Source organism: Leuciscus leuciscus, assembly GCF_965113295.1.
Source record: "Leuciscus leuciscus genome assembly, chromosome: 14".
NCBI lineage: Eukaryota > Metazoa > Chordata > Actinopteri > Cypriniformes > Leuciscidae > Leuciscus > Leuciscus leuciscus.
Window position 1 is genome coordinate 34346749 of NC_138738.1, and position 15210 is coordinate 34361958.

At 45.3% G+C, this 15210-nt stretch overlaps 2 long non-coding RNA genes across 2 annotated transcripts; one reads left to right on the forward strand and one right to left on the reverse strand.

The window, feature by feature from the left end:
• Positions 1 to 5078: 5078 nt before the first annotated feature.
• On the reverse strand, positions 5079 to 7240 carry LOC309513885. The gene is made up of 3 exons (XR_014211546.1): positions 7158 to 7240; positions 6451 to 6485; positions 5079 to 6147 (listed from the first exon to the last, which is right to left on the reverse strand). It is a non-coding gene; the product is annotated as an uncharacterized lncRNA (long non-coding RNA).
• Positions 7241 to 8641: 1401 nt separating this feature from the next.
• Positions 8642 to 9923, forward strand: LOC309513888. The gene is made up of 3 exons (XR_014211549.1): positions 8642 to 8798; positions 8880 to 9171; positions 9842 to 9923. It is a non-coding gene; the product is annotated as an uncharacterized lncRNA (long non-coding RNA).
• The last annotated feature ends 5287 nt before the right edge of the window (positions 9924 to 15210 follow it).

Here is a 15210-nt window from a genome sequence, read left to right on the forward strand (position 1 = left end):
CTTGTATCCAGTGGTGTAGTCTAGTTTTTTGTAGTGAGTATACTCTAATATAACCCACTCTAATATACTCACCCAGCCCAGAGCGTCACCCCATAAGCACCACCACACTCACTAATGCATACAGTATGCATCGACATGTAATTGAGAGCATTATGAAATACTAAGTGTTATCAACTTATTTATTTGTTATATGAATATGGTCCCTGAAGCACTGGTTTTATCAGTTGACAATTATCAACAATTAAAAAAAAAAAACATTATAGGCACAAATACAAATTTACTTTTAGAAATGGTGTTTTTGAAAAAATAATAATTTTAAAATACATTTTACTGTGCAATTCCTTTCTAATTAATTTGAGTTAGACCGAACTTTTATTTTGGTGGGTTGTAGACATTTGAGTTTCTGTTTGTTTTAATAAACTATTATTATTATTATTATTATTATTAGGCCTGAAGTATACTCTGTGCAATAGTAATATATTTCTGTTATAATTTCTTCAAGTTATACAGAACTTTTATTTTGACAGGTTGTCGTAAAGACATAACAGTTTCTGTGTGTATATGAAACGAATGAATGACGATAGTTTTATCAAATGAAATGGTGAAATTCTCATCAAGTGACTCTCATAGCAGCTCTGCGATGAAATGCACATGTGTAGCCTACATCATGTCTCAATACAGTGAAACGCTGAAAACACCACGAGCGTGAGTCACGCGTGCTTCTGTGTGTGTGTGTGTGTGTGTGTAGTGGAGCACACTGAGCGCTCATTCCCAGAGACGCGTAGAACAATTGCAGTCTCTTTTAGCTTTAATATTCATAGACACTAGTCCATATCGAGATTTGATTCATTGTACAGCAGCTACTTTTGATTTATTCATTCAAAAATAGCCTAAATCCGTGACGTTCTGCTTTATATAGCAAGTTCCATTTGTGACTGGATTCCGCGATTCGATCCGTCGCTTCGCAAACACAGACGGGGTGAATTTATGAATGAAAGTGTGAAAGTTCTGACACAAAACGAAGTTGATACGTATCCTCACGCTTTTTTTAAGTGGGTATACGCAAATCCTTGGCCTTTTCTAGTGGGTATACGGCGTATACCTGCGTATCACGTAGACTACACCACTGCTTGTATCTGAACTTCCTGTATGCATGTGTGATTAATGTTGTTTTGATCATATAGTTATGATCTTCGAGTGTTTGGCTCTGAAATATATTTCTGAAGAATGTTCTCCCAGTAGAATCGCATCCCGTAACCCGAGCTCATTGGCAGGTCATAAAAGTTGGCTCATCCAGCCCTATGCATGAGATAACAGGGTCGCAACATTCCAACACACACACACACACACACACACACACACACACACACACACACACACACACACACAAACACTCTGGACTTTGAAACAGAAAGCCCCTACAGAAAAGGACTTTTACCCATAAAGTCACTCTTAAATGTAATAAATATATATATTTGTGTGTTAAGAGGTGTGTGTAAACCATAGGAAAGCATATGTCCTATTTGTAACATTTATAGAACTGCTAATGCCTATACAAATGCATAATAATGTATCTTGCATTGCTACAATGCCTATATTCTATTTTTGATATCTCTGTAATCCTCTCCAGCTAACGGAGTTGAATTCCGATAGCAGAATTCAGTGATGCGCATTGTTTCATAAGTTCATATGTCTGGAGAAAATCCTCTCAAGTTAAAGTCACTCATGACTCATTCGAGTGGGCGTGTCTAACCGGACAAAGGAATCTTCCCGCTCGAAAAATCTCGACAGCTGATTCGTCCTACACGAAGGAGGGGACGGCACATGGGACACTGATAAAAGTCCAAACCGTCAGTTTCCTCGCTCTCTCGCCTCTCTCTAAATCTCTCGTCCCTCTCTCAACTCATCCAACTTCTCTTGATCCTCTCCCCGGCGCAGCGCTTCTCCAAGGAACATCTGAAGGAGGCCCTGGCCTTCTCCATCGAACGAACCCATGTTCGAGTCGTAGCTGCCGGTCTTTGCAACTAAGATTTCCAGCCTCTCCCATCCCGGGAGACGAATCTGAACTTTCTCGGTAACATTACATTCAGTGAGCCTTTCAAGCTTCCCGCGACACCGGAAGACGCAGCAGAAACAGGACACCATCCTCGCTTCTTGCATCAGCTTCAGCCTGACCAGAAAGAGCACTCGCAAGTATATTGATTCCTATAAAAGCTGTTCCAGGTGTCTCGTAACGTAGGTTTCTGTATGTAATAATTACTAGCTTTTCCCTTCTCTCTATATCTTTCTTCCTTTCATTTCATTTCATTCTGATCACGCTATGTTTTATGTTTTTGTTCGGTTAAATGTTTATTGGTTTGTTTGCATTTTTACGTACGTTTATGTTTGTAGTTTATATAATCTCTAGTGTGTGCCATTTTATTAATAAACCCATTTATACTTTTAATTGTCTCTGTGTTTGAAAACCCACCTTATAAAGTCAATGAAATTAAAGATCTAAGCTACAAGCTCGATATTGACTACCTTGAGTAGTTTTAATTCATAAACTCAGAAAGTTTGATATTCGTGGCCAGAAGACAAAACTTTCTTGGAGTTTGAAAAGGGATACTCCCTTCTTAACTGTCATGATCAGACAGTACAGAACAAGGTAATCTCGATAATTGATAAAATAAATGTACATGCGACTTATGAATTATGACCATGAGTCATAAATATTAATATTCCCTATATTCTTGAGCTAATTCACATTTACCCCGAGTCGTTATTGTTACAACTTACTGTATATAATTCAATGTTAGGCTGCATAGATCAGATCAGCCGGAACCGGGAACACTTCCCATAAATCCTGATGTACTCGTTACATCATAAGAAGAATGGCATCTACGCTAATTTGAGTGTTTTTGTTTATCCCGAGGTTTTCCCGTAGCCTGCTGGATCCAGGCTGTATCCAGATCTGATGAAGGACCTGTGCCTGGACCCGATGTCATAGCGGGGTGCTAAAGTGCCAACTAGTTTCTCCTTATGGAGAAACCTTTACCACTCTACAGATAAAGCATTGTCGGGAAAATTCGGTTTGCGTATCTACCTTGAAGGGATCAAATTCTGTATCAAAATGTTAAAACCAGACAAGTAGTTTTTTAAGGCTTGGTTTGTAGTGGATTACAAACCTGTGCACATATTCAAACGTGCATACCAATAGACTGAACTTGTAATACACATGTGCACGCCATCAGTGGTTCTCAGAGGTTTCGCGTTTAAAGTCTGTGCAGAGTTTCCTGTTAACAGTGTCGTGTTAGCGGCCCCTAAGTTAATAACTAATGATCGTTGCGACGGAAGTGAATCAATCAAATAACTTCATTCAACTGCTATAATATGGTGGGCCGGAAGGTCCAAAAATAGGACTAATGATTTGACGTGGGAAGTCACTATACTATAGCCCCTAGCTACTCACTTTCCCACTGATATGCCAGCGGTGGATCTGTATACGTACTCTCCTCACACAGCTGGCAACTCACTCTCCTCACACAGCGAGCGACTCACTTTCCTCAGCTGGCGACTCACTCTCCTCACTTTCCTCACACAGCGAGCGACTCACTTTCCTCACACAGCGAGCGACTCACTCTCAGTCTCCTAAGCAGCAAGTGACTCACTTTCCTCAGCTGGCGACTCACTCTCCTCGCACAGCGAGCGACTCACTTTCTTCAGCTGGCGACTCCCTCTCCTCAGCTGGCGACTCCCTCTCCTCACACAGCGAGCGACTCACTCTCAGTCTCCTCACACAGCGAGCGACTCACTTTCCTCACACAGCGAACGACTCACTTTCCTCACACAGCGAGCGACTCACTTTCCTCAGCTGGCGACTCACTCTCCTCACACAGCGAGCGACTCACTTTCCTCAGCTGGAGACTCACTCTCCTCACACAGCGAGCGACTCACTTTCTTCAGCTGGCGACTCACTCTCCTCACACATTGAGCGACTCACTCTCCTCACACAGCGAGCGACTCACTTTCCTCAGCTGGCGACTCACTCTCCTCACACAGCGAGCGACTCACTTTCCTCAGCTGGCGACTCACTCTCCTCGCACAGCGAGCGACTCACTTTCCTCACACAGCGAGCGACTCACTTTCCTCAGCTGGCGACTCACTCTCCTCACACAGCGAGCGACTCACTCTCCTCACAAGCGAGCGACTCACTTTCCTCACCTGGCGACTCACTCTCCTCACACATTGAGCGACTCACTCTCCTCACACAGCGAGCGACTCACTTTCCTCAGCTGGCGACTCACTCTCCTCACACAGCGAGCGACTCACTTTCCTCAGCTGGCGACTCACTCTCCTCACACATTGAGCGACTCACTCTCCTCACACAGCGAGCGACTCACTTGGCACTTAGAGGCTTTTGCATCTGAACTCTTCAAATGTAAAAAAAAAAAAATTTGCAATGAGAATCAATTTAAGATTATTGGTTTAGAATAAATGACTTTTACAACACCAAAATTTAACTCAGTCATGTAGCCTACATTGGCCAAATATTATAATAAAATCTCTACCCTTTTCAAGTACTGTATTGGTGCAATAACTAACTACTTCAGTAAAGTGTTAAATTTTTGTGTTGTAAAAGTCATTTATTCTGAACCAATAATCTTAAATTGATTCTCATTGCAAATTTTTTTTTTTTTACATTTGAAGAGTTCAGATGCAAAAGCCTATGGAAAGAACCTATATAAACATATATGTTTTGATATATGTTTTTAATATATGTGACATATATAAAATTGGCCGTTTTCCTATATTATATGTACATGTATGCACATACATGTTCACCTATATATGCTCACCTATATGGCAGCAAAGTTTCCAGACGGATTCCGTTAAATTACAGCAAATAACCATTTCACAAAATTACAGGCAAAAACAGTGAAAATACAGAATTGACTTTACAGTCAAAATTTATTAAATTACAGTACATTACTGTTGATAATGGCTTATTAAACCGTGGAAAAACGGATAAATGATGTCAAATTACATTTTAAAAAAAACATTTAACTTTCAAGTTAAACTGTAAATTTAGGGTTTTATAAAGTTATTTTATAATAATGCTGTCTATCTACAGTAATTATCTTTTAATATATAGTTTTTCCTGTGTATAATAACTATGAAGTTATGTATAAAAATGCATTAAATACATAAATTCAAATTCAAAGTTTGTATATTTACAGTTAAGGCATTTCCAATTTCACAACTTTGACCAATCTCTAATTAAGTACTTAATAATAGCAAATGTACAGTCAATTTCTGTTAAATTAATTAAACGTATAAGTACAAAATACCTGCACATTTACAGTATTACTCATTAAACAAACACTGAACATCAAGATATGTGAATGATAGGAAATACAATCTTAGTATATAATTTAGAACATGTAAAAATATCTACATTAAAAGGCAATTGCTGTATGCCTTTATACTCTAATATAACTTATTTTACACATTTACAATTACATTTTATCCAAAGTGACTTAAAAATTAAGAGAACAATAGAAGCAACAAGTGCAGTGACAAGTCCCAGTTAGTGTAGCACAGTATACAAGTTTATTTATTTATTATTAAAACAAAGATTTAGTATTATTGGGTCAAGTGTTTATGAAAAGATGGATCTTTAGCAGTTTCTTGAAAATGTGTTAAGTTGGGCAGGTCATCCCACCAGCAGGGAACAGTCCAGGTAAAGGTCAGTGAAAGTGGTTTTGTGTCTCTTTGGGATGATGGCACCACAAGGCGCCGTTCACTTGCAGAACACAAGCTTCTGGAGACACATAGATCTGAAGCAGTGAGTTTAGGTCTTGCTGCAGCATCTGGATCAGTTGCAGAGGTTTGACTGATGCTGGAAGGCCTGCCAGGAGAGCATTACAATAGTCCAGTCTGGATAGAACAAGAGCTTAGACAAGGAGTTGTGTGACTCCGACAGGAAGGGCCGGATCTTTCTGGTGTTGTATAAGGCAAATCAGCAGGATCGCATGGTTTGGCTGAAAGTGAAACCATAAGCAGTTTTGTCTTGGCAAGGTTGAATTGAAGGTGAAGGTCATTCATCCAGCAAGAATTTTCCATCAGGTAGGCTGAGATGCGAGCAGCAACCGTCAGATCCTCTGGCTGGAATGAAAGGTAGAGATATATGTCATTATAAGTGATAGGAAAACCCATGTTTCTAAATGACAGAGCCTAGTTACAATACAAAAAAATAATAATAATAGATGGGTGGAATCTAACACAATCGTGGTCTTACTGAAGCAAAACCAAACCTTGTGCAGCTCCAGTGGCCTCACAAGGATCAAATGAATATTCACATGGGAAAATATAGTATAAAACAAATTAAATTTTTTGCCACTTTTAGTGCAATCATATGGAATCAGAAGACTCGGCCATTACAATATTTTAAATTACTTCTTCCCATACCTTGTTTGCCATGATCATTCTGCTTTCCACTTGACCTGAAATCACAAATATATATATATATATATTTTTTTTTACAACTCAGTATTACATTTGCATATGTCAGAATATGTTCCACTGGGACAATGCAAAACCTCAACTGACGTGTTGGCAAGCATGCAGCCAGAATATGGAATTTATCATGTGGTGTTCATATTCTAGCCTCATGTGTTTTCCTGTATCAACAACAAGTACAGTATTTGCTGAATTCGTTTTCTTAACGGTCTTGATAACCACATTAACCCTTATGAAAATTAACTATGGTTTAACCAAAAAAAAAAAAACCTTGGTAACGTTAGGCCTATTTGTAGTATAACTGTGGTTATTAAAAATGGTAATAAAAAATTTTCAGCTTCCAGACAGTGTTTAAAAATGTCCCGCCATTTAAGAGATTGATTTACTGACAGATACTATCGCGTATTAACAAAGATTTTATACACAATTAAACGGACTTTATGTATAACAAGTCTACGAAAGCTTGTTTTAGGTATTTTTTGAGGTGTGGGTTCAACTGATCTTTCTTAAAACAGATGGAAAATGTAAAGATGCATGCTACATTTTCAGTGTTTTGCCTCCAGCTCATCATTTAAAATGCTAATGTTAGCTTGAAAACTGTAACGTAAACTTAACACAAATGTAATATAAAATATCGTTCACATGCAGACTCTTACCTCAGCCGGTGATCGGTTGGCATGATGTCCGCTGTGACGAACCAGACTCACTGAAAAGGGTGCTATTTCCGAAGAATCCAAACTGACAACAGCTAGGGCTCCTGCTCACGGCTGCTCACGGCTGCTCTCGACGAACACGATTGCTTTGAATTATGAGGTGTCATATTGAACCCCTGTTAATCTCACAATCCACTTCAGGAGAGTAGACTGAATTCAAATCTCCCACTTGCACTTGATACAGATCCAAAGTCGACTGATCAGCTGACCGTTGTGGGCGGGACTAAACAGCGGAAACGTAATGGCGGCGAATTTGAATCTGCGTCATCGCGTGCGCGCGCGCGCACACACACACACACACACACACACACACACAAAGCCCTGAATGTGCAGCAACGGAGATTTAGAAAAATATTAATAAAATATACATGAAATTATGGGAGAATAAGACAATGAAATAATGATCAAAATGAGCATCTATTTGCAAGACAAGATTAAAAGACTATAGCCTAAAAACAATTCAATACAGGTCTACTGTAGCCTATGTAGGGTAGGCTGTATGTACAAATACTATTATTTAACCTTAAAAAAAACCTCACTTTAACCCCCACATGCTTAATAATCTGTAAGGACAACATATTGAATAGATGCAGATTTCTGCAGTTATACCTTCTTTTCTTTGTTTTCTAATTTCACAGAAAAAAATCTGTAAAATATTACTTTGTAAAAATACAGACAAGTTCCTTAAAAAACGTAAATTGATGTAAAACCAAAATACAAGCAATTACCTGTAAATTTAATAGTGGACCTTTAAATTACAGCAAATATCTGTAAAATAACAGGCATTCACTATAATGACAAAACGGTAAAATTCTGTTAAAAAAATACAGACCATTACCTGTAAAAGTACACTTTTTTTTACAGTGTAGGCAACATAAATAAAACCCCAAAATGTAGAAATTTACATTATTTATTTACTTAAGAACAATCAAATAGTACAAGAACAAAAATAAGACAAAAAACTGAACAGAATTTTTTTTAATTTTTTTATTTTTATCTTTTTGATCTCAGCTCCGTGAGCTTCGAATTGATAGATGTGCCTATCTGAGTTAGGCATCATGTATGACAGTTTCCAAAGTGAGATATGAGCTACAAAATGACCATCCTGCCATGAGCTATAGGAGACATATCTTGTATGTACATATAGGGCTTATATGTATAAAGAAGCAATACAGGAGACCTATATGGCCTGTATATGCACATATATGCACCTCAATTATGCCTATATGTGGCATATATACGCATATATGCAGCATATATATTATCATATATGTGCATATATGCTGTATATATGCAGCATATATGTGCATATAAACTGCATATAGGTTTCATATATGCGCATATATCCTCATATAGATTCTTTCCATGTGGGCTCTAAGTGCCATCTGAAATCTTCTTCTAGAATGATCATTTTTATCAAGCTTGTATATTTAAGTTCAGTAATTTCACTTAAATGGCAATGAAAATGACCTATTAATTGTCATTTAAGTGAAATTAAGAAGAGTGAGTCGCCAGCTGAGGAAAGTTAGTCGCTCGCTGTGTGAGGAGAGTGAGTTGCCAGCTGAGGAAAGTGAGTCGCTCGCTGTGTGAGGAAAGTGAGTCACTCGCTGTGTGAGGAAAGTGAGTCGCCAGCTGAGGAAAGGTAGCCGCTCGCTGTGTGAGGAGACTGAGAGTGAGTCGCTCGCTGTGTGAGGAAAGTGAGTCGCTCGCTGTGTGAGGAAAGTGAGTCGCCAGCTGAGGAAAGTGAGTCGCTCGCTGTGTGAGGAGGCTGAGAGTGAGTCGCTCGCTGTGTGAGGAGAGTGAGTCGCCAGCTGAGGAAGTGAGTCGCTCGCTGCGTGAGGACAATGAGTCGCTCGCTGAGGAAAGTGAGTCGCTCGCTGTGTGAGGAGAGTGAGTCGCCCGCTGAGGAAAGTGAGTCGCTCGCTGTGTGAGGAGAGTGAGTCGCCAGCTGAGGAAAGTGAGTAGCTAGCTGTGTGAGGAGAGTGAGTCGCCCGCTGTGTGAGGAGAGTGAGTCGCCAGCTGAGGAAAGAGAGTCGCTCGCTGTGTGAGGAGAGTGAGTCGCCAGCTGAGGAAAGAGAGTCGCTCGCTGTGTGAGGAGAGTGAGTCGCCAGCTGAGGAAAGTGAGTCGCTTGCTTGTGAGGAGAGTGAGTCGCTCGCTGTGTGAGGAGAGTGAGTCGCCAGCTGAGGAAAGTGAGTCGCTCGCTTGTGAGGAGAGTGAGTCGCCAGCTGAGGAAAGTGAGTCGCTTGCTTGTGAGGAGAGTGAGTCGCCAACTGAGGAAAGTGAGTCGCTCGCTGTGTGAGGAGAGTGAGTCGCCAGCTGAGGAAAGTGAGTCGCTCGCTGTGTGGGGAGAGTCAGTCGCCAGCTGAGGAAAGTGAGTCGCTCGCTGTGTGAGGAGAGTGAGTCGCCAGCTGAGGAAAGTGAGTCGCTCGCTGTGTGAGGAGAATGAGTCGCTCGCTGTGTGAGGAGAGGGAGTCACCAGCTGAGGAAAGTGAGTCGCTCGCTGTGTGAGGAGAGTGAGTCGCTCGCTGTGTGAGGAGAGTGAGTCGCCAGCTGAGGAAAGTGAGTCTCTCGCTGTGTGAGGAGAGTGAGTCGCTCAATGTGTGAGGAGAGTGAGTCGCCAGCTGAGGAGAGTGAGTCGCTCGCTGTGTGAGGAGAGTGAGTCGCCAGCTGAGGAGAGTGAGTCGCTCGCTGTGTGAGGAGAGTGAGTCGCTCAATGTGTGAGGAGAGTGAGTCGCCAGCTGAGGAAAGTGAGTCGCTCGCTTGTGAGGAGAGTGAGTCGCTCGCTGTGTGAGGAGAGTGAGTCGCCAGCTGAGGAAAGTGAGTCGCTCGCTGTGTGAGGAGAGTGAGTCGCCAGCTGAGGAAAGTGAGTCGCTCGCTGTGTGAGGAGAGAGAGTCGCTCAATGTGTGAGGAGAGTGAGTCGCCAGCTGAGGAAAGTGAGTCGCTCGCTTGTGAGGAGAGTGAGTCGCTCGCTGTGTGAGGAGAGTGAGTCGCCAGCTGAGGAAAGTGAGTCGCTCGCTGTGTGAGGAGAGTGAGTTGCCAACTGAGGAAAGTGAGTCGCTCGCTGTGTGAGGAGAGTACGTATACAGATCCACCGCTGGCATATCAGTGGGAAAGTGAGTAGCTAGGGACTATAGGATAGTGACTTCCCACGACAAATCATTAGTCCTATTTTTGGACCTTCCAGCCCGCCATACTATAAAGCCAAAAAAATCTATGTTACTTTAAACTAGCCTTGTATCTCTGTGAAGCCGCCTTGGAACAATCTACATTGTTAAAAGCGCTATATAAATGAAGATGACTTGACTTGACTGGCGGAGCGTCAAAGGAGGTGGTTAAATCATCTATGTCTGTACTGTGGGGGAGAAGGACACATAATCTCCAACTGTCCCGTTCGACCTCCACGCCTGATATGTTTTCGTTTCCGCAAAGTGACATGCAACCTGAAACAGAAGAGAACACGGAAACAAATATCACCACAAGCCTTCCCAGTCTGTCCATGTTTAAAGAGGCTGTGGTTGAATACATAGCTGGCTTCGTAGTCACAACAGTTACAAAGAAGATTCACTGCCTTACCTGTTTATCAGGACTCAGTGTAGAGAGCTCTTTCCAAGATGAGTTTGGACACACCCTCATCAACATGAAGTCCCGAGGTGGGGACTTATCAGACCATCAGACAGTGTCCTAAAAATCTGCAAAACAGCTGAGAGGTGTATTCAACAGCACTTACTCACAAGGCACATCTCAGAATTGGACAGCAAATTTAAAACCAGGCTATCCACACAGGTTCTGGAACTCCATGGGGGCTCTGCATTTAAGGAACTTGAGGCACACATGTTCAACATAGAACCATACAACAATCATATTTTCCTTCTCATTAAGTACAATGCAGACAGCTACACCAACATCAGGCTCCACTTCTGTCACGGAGTCAACAGAGCCATCACTTACACCCACAGCACCTGATCACTGCACTCCACCCACCAGATCACAGTCACCTGAGTTCTGATCACCTGCACATCTTGATTACACTCCCTATATCAGTGACTAGGCGCGTTTCCATTACAGATTTGCACAAATCTTTTGCGATTTGTTTTTCTAAATATCGATAAACTATTGCGAAATGACGGCGTTTCCATTAACCGATGTTATGCGACTAAAACGTAATTTTTTCCTCTCGCGATAAGTCTTTCAAAAAATCATGGCAATGGATGTTGGTAGGTTTACCTTTGCTCTTGCTTGTTGACTAATCTAGTTTTTACTAAACCTATGAATATTTATCTGTAGTTTTTTAGCAGCATTGTTGCTTTGAACGGTAAGTTTAGGGAGCTGCTTTCTCCGAATGGTTTGGGCCGCACGGAGCGACTCACTTTCCTCACACAGCGAGCGACTCACTTTCCTCACACAGCGAACGACTCACTTTCCTCGCACAGCGAGCGACTCACTTTCCTCAGCTGGCGACTCACTCTCCTCACACAGCGAGCGACTCACTTTCCTCAGCTGGAGACTCACTCTCCTCACACAGCGAGCGACTCACTTTCTTCAGCTGGCGACTCACTCTCCTCACACAGCGAGCGACTCACTTTCCTCAGCTGGCGACTCACTCTCCTCACACAGCGAGCGACTCACTTTCCTCAGCTGGAGACTCACTCTCCTCAACACAGCGAGCGACTCACTTTCCTCAGCTGGCGACTCACTCTCCTCACACAGCGAGCGACTCACTTTCCTCAGCTGGAGACTCACTCTCCTCACACAGCGAGCGACTCACTTTCCTCAGCTGGCGACTCACTCTCCTCACACAGCGAGCGACTCACTTTCCTCAGCTGGAGACTCACTCTCCTCACACAGCGAGCGACTCACTTTCTCAGCTGGCGACTCCTCTCCTCACACAGCGAGCGACTCACTTTCCTCAGCTGGCGACTCACTCTCCTCACACAGCGAGCGACTCACTTTCCTCAGCTGGAGACTCACTCTCCTCACACAGCGAGCGACTCACTTTCCTCAGCTGGCGACTCACTCTCCTCACACAAGCGAGCGGACTCACTTTCCTCACACAGCGAGCGACTCACTTTCTTCAGCTGGCGACTCACTCTCCTCACACATTGAGCGACTCACTCTCCTCACACAGCGAGCGACTCACTTTCCTCAGCTGGCGACTCGCTCTCCTCACACAGCGAGCGACTCACTTTCCTCAGCTGGCGACTCACTCTCCTCACACAGCGAGCGACTCCCTTTCCCTCAGCTGGCGACTCACTCTCCTCGCACAGCGAGCGACTCACTTTCTTCAGCTGGCGACTCACTCTCCTCACACATTGTGCGACTCACTTTCCTCACACAGCGAGCGACTCACTTTCCTCAGCTGGCGACTCACTCTCCTCACACAGCGAGCGACTCACTTTCCTCAGCTGGCGACTCACTCTCCTCACACAGCGAGCGACTCACTCTCCTCACAAGCGAGCGACTCACTTTCCTCAGCTGGCGACTCACTCTCCTCACACAGCGAGCGACTCACTTTCCTCAGCTGGCGACTCACTCTCCTCACACAGCGAGCGACTCACTTTCCTCAGCTGGCGACTCACTCTCCTCACACAGCGAGCGACTCACTCTCCTCACACAGCGAGCGACTCACTTTCCTCAGCTGGCGACTCACTCTCCTCACACATTGAGCGACTCACTCTCCTCACAGCGAGCGACTCACTTTCCTCAGCTGGCGACTCACTCTCCTCACACATTGAGCGACTCACTCTCCTCACACAGCGAGCGACTCACGTTCCTCAGCTGGCGACTCACTCTCCTCACACAGCGAGCGACTCCCTCTCCTCAGCTGGCGACTCCCTCTCCTCACACAGCGAGCGACTCACTCTCAGTCTCCTCACACAGCGAGCGACTCACTCTCCTCACACAGCGAGCGACTCACTTTCCTCACACAGCGAACGACTCACTCTCCTCGCACAGCGAGCGACTCACTTTCTTCAGCTGGCGACTCACTCTCCTCACACATTGAGCGACTCACTCTCCTCACACAGCGAGCGACTCACTTCCTCACACAGCGAGCGACTCACTCTCCTCACACAGCGAGCGACTCACTTTCCTCACACAGCGAACGACTCACTTTCCTCACACAGCGAACGACTCACTTTCCCTCACACAGCGAGCGACTCACTTTCCTCAGCTGGCGACTCACTCTCCTCACACAGCGAGCGACTCACTTTCCTCAGCTGGCTACTCACTCTCCTCAACAGCGAGCGACTCACTCTCCTCACACAGCGAGCGACTCACTTTCCTCAGCTGGCGACTCACTCTCCTCACACAGCGAGCGACTCACTTTTCTCAGCTGGCGACTCACTCTCCTCGCACAGCGAGCGACTCACTTTCCTCAGCTGGCGACTCACTCTCCATCACACAGCGGAGCGACTCACTTTCCTCAGCTGGCGACTCACTCTCCTCACACAGCGAGCGACTCACTCTCCTCACACAGCGAGCGACTCACTTTCCTCAGCTGGCGACTCACTCTCCTCACACATTGAGCGACTCCACTCTCCTCACAAGCGAGCGACTCACTTTCCTCAGCAGGCGACTCACTCTCCTCACACATTGAGCGACTCACTCTCCTCACACAGCGAGCGACTCACTTTCCTCAGCTGGCGACTCACTCTCCTCACAAGCGAGCGACTCCCTCTCCTCAGCTGGCGACTCCCTCTCCTCACACAGCGAGCGACTCACTCTCAGTCTCCTCACACAGCGAGCGACTCACTCTCCTCACACAGCGAGCGACTCACTTTCCTCACACAGCGAACGACTCCACTCTCCTCGCACAGCGAGCGACTCACTTTCTTCAGCTGGCGACTCACTCTCCTCACACATTGAGCGACTCACTCTCCTCACAACAGCGAGCGACTCACTCTCCTCACACAGCGAGCGACTCACTTTCCTCACACAGCGAACGACTCACTTTCCTCACACAGCGAGCGACTCACTTTCCTCAGCTGGCGACTCCCTCTCCTCACACAGCGAGCGACTCACTTCCTCAGCTGGCGACTCACTCTCCTCACACAGCGAGCGACTCACTCTCCTCACACAGCGAGCGACTCACTTTCCTCAGCTGGCGACTCACTCTCCTCACACAGCGAAGCGACTCACTTTTCTCAGCTGGCGACTCACTCTCCTCGCACAGCGAGCGACTCACTTTCTTCAGCTGGCGACTCACTCTCCTCACACAGCGAGCGACTCACTTTCCTCAGCTGGCGACTCACTCTCCTCACACATTGAGCGACTCACTCTCCTCACACAGCGAGCGACTCACTCTCCTCCAGCTGTGCGACTCACTCTCCTCACACAGCGAGCGACTCACTTTCTTCAGCTGGCGACTCCCTCTCCTCAGCTGGCGACTCACTCTCCTCACACAGCGAGCGACTCACTCTCAGTCTCCTCACACAGCAAGCGACTCACTCTCAGTCTCCTCACACAGCGAGCGGACTCACTTTCCCTCACAAGCGAGCGACTCACTTTCCTCACACAGCGAGCGACCTCACTGTCCTCACAACAGCGAGCGACTCACTTTCCTCAGCTGGCGACTCACTTTCCTCAGCTGGCGACTCACTTTCCTCAGCTGGCGACTCACTTTCCTCAGCTGGCGACTCACTTTCCTCAGCTGGCGACTCACTTTCCTCAGCTGGCGACTCACTTTCCTCACAACAGCTGCGACTCACTCTCCTCACACAGCGAGCGACTCACTTTCCTCAGCGGGCGACTCATCTCTCCTCACACAAGCTAGCGACTCACTTTCCTCAGCGGGCGACTCCACTCTCCTCACACAGCGAGCGACTCACTTTCCTCAGCGAGCGACTCATTGTCCTCACGCAGCGAGCGACTCACTTCTCCAGCTGGCGACTCACTCTCCTCACACAGCGAGCGACTCACTCTCAGTCTCCTCACACAGCGAGCGACTCACTTTCCTCAGCTGGCGACTCACTTTCCTCACACAGCGAGCGACTCAC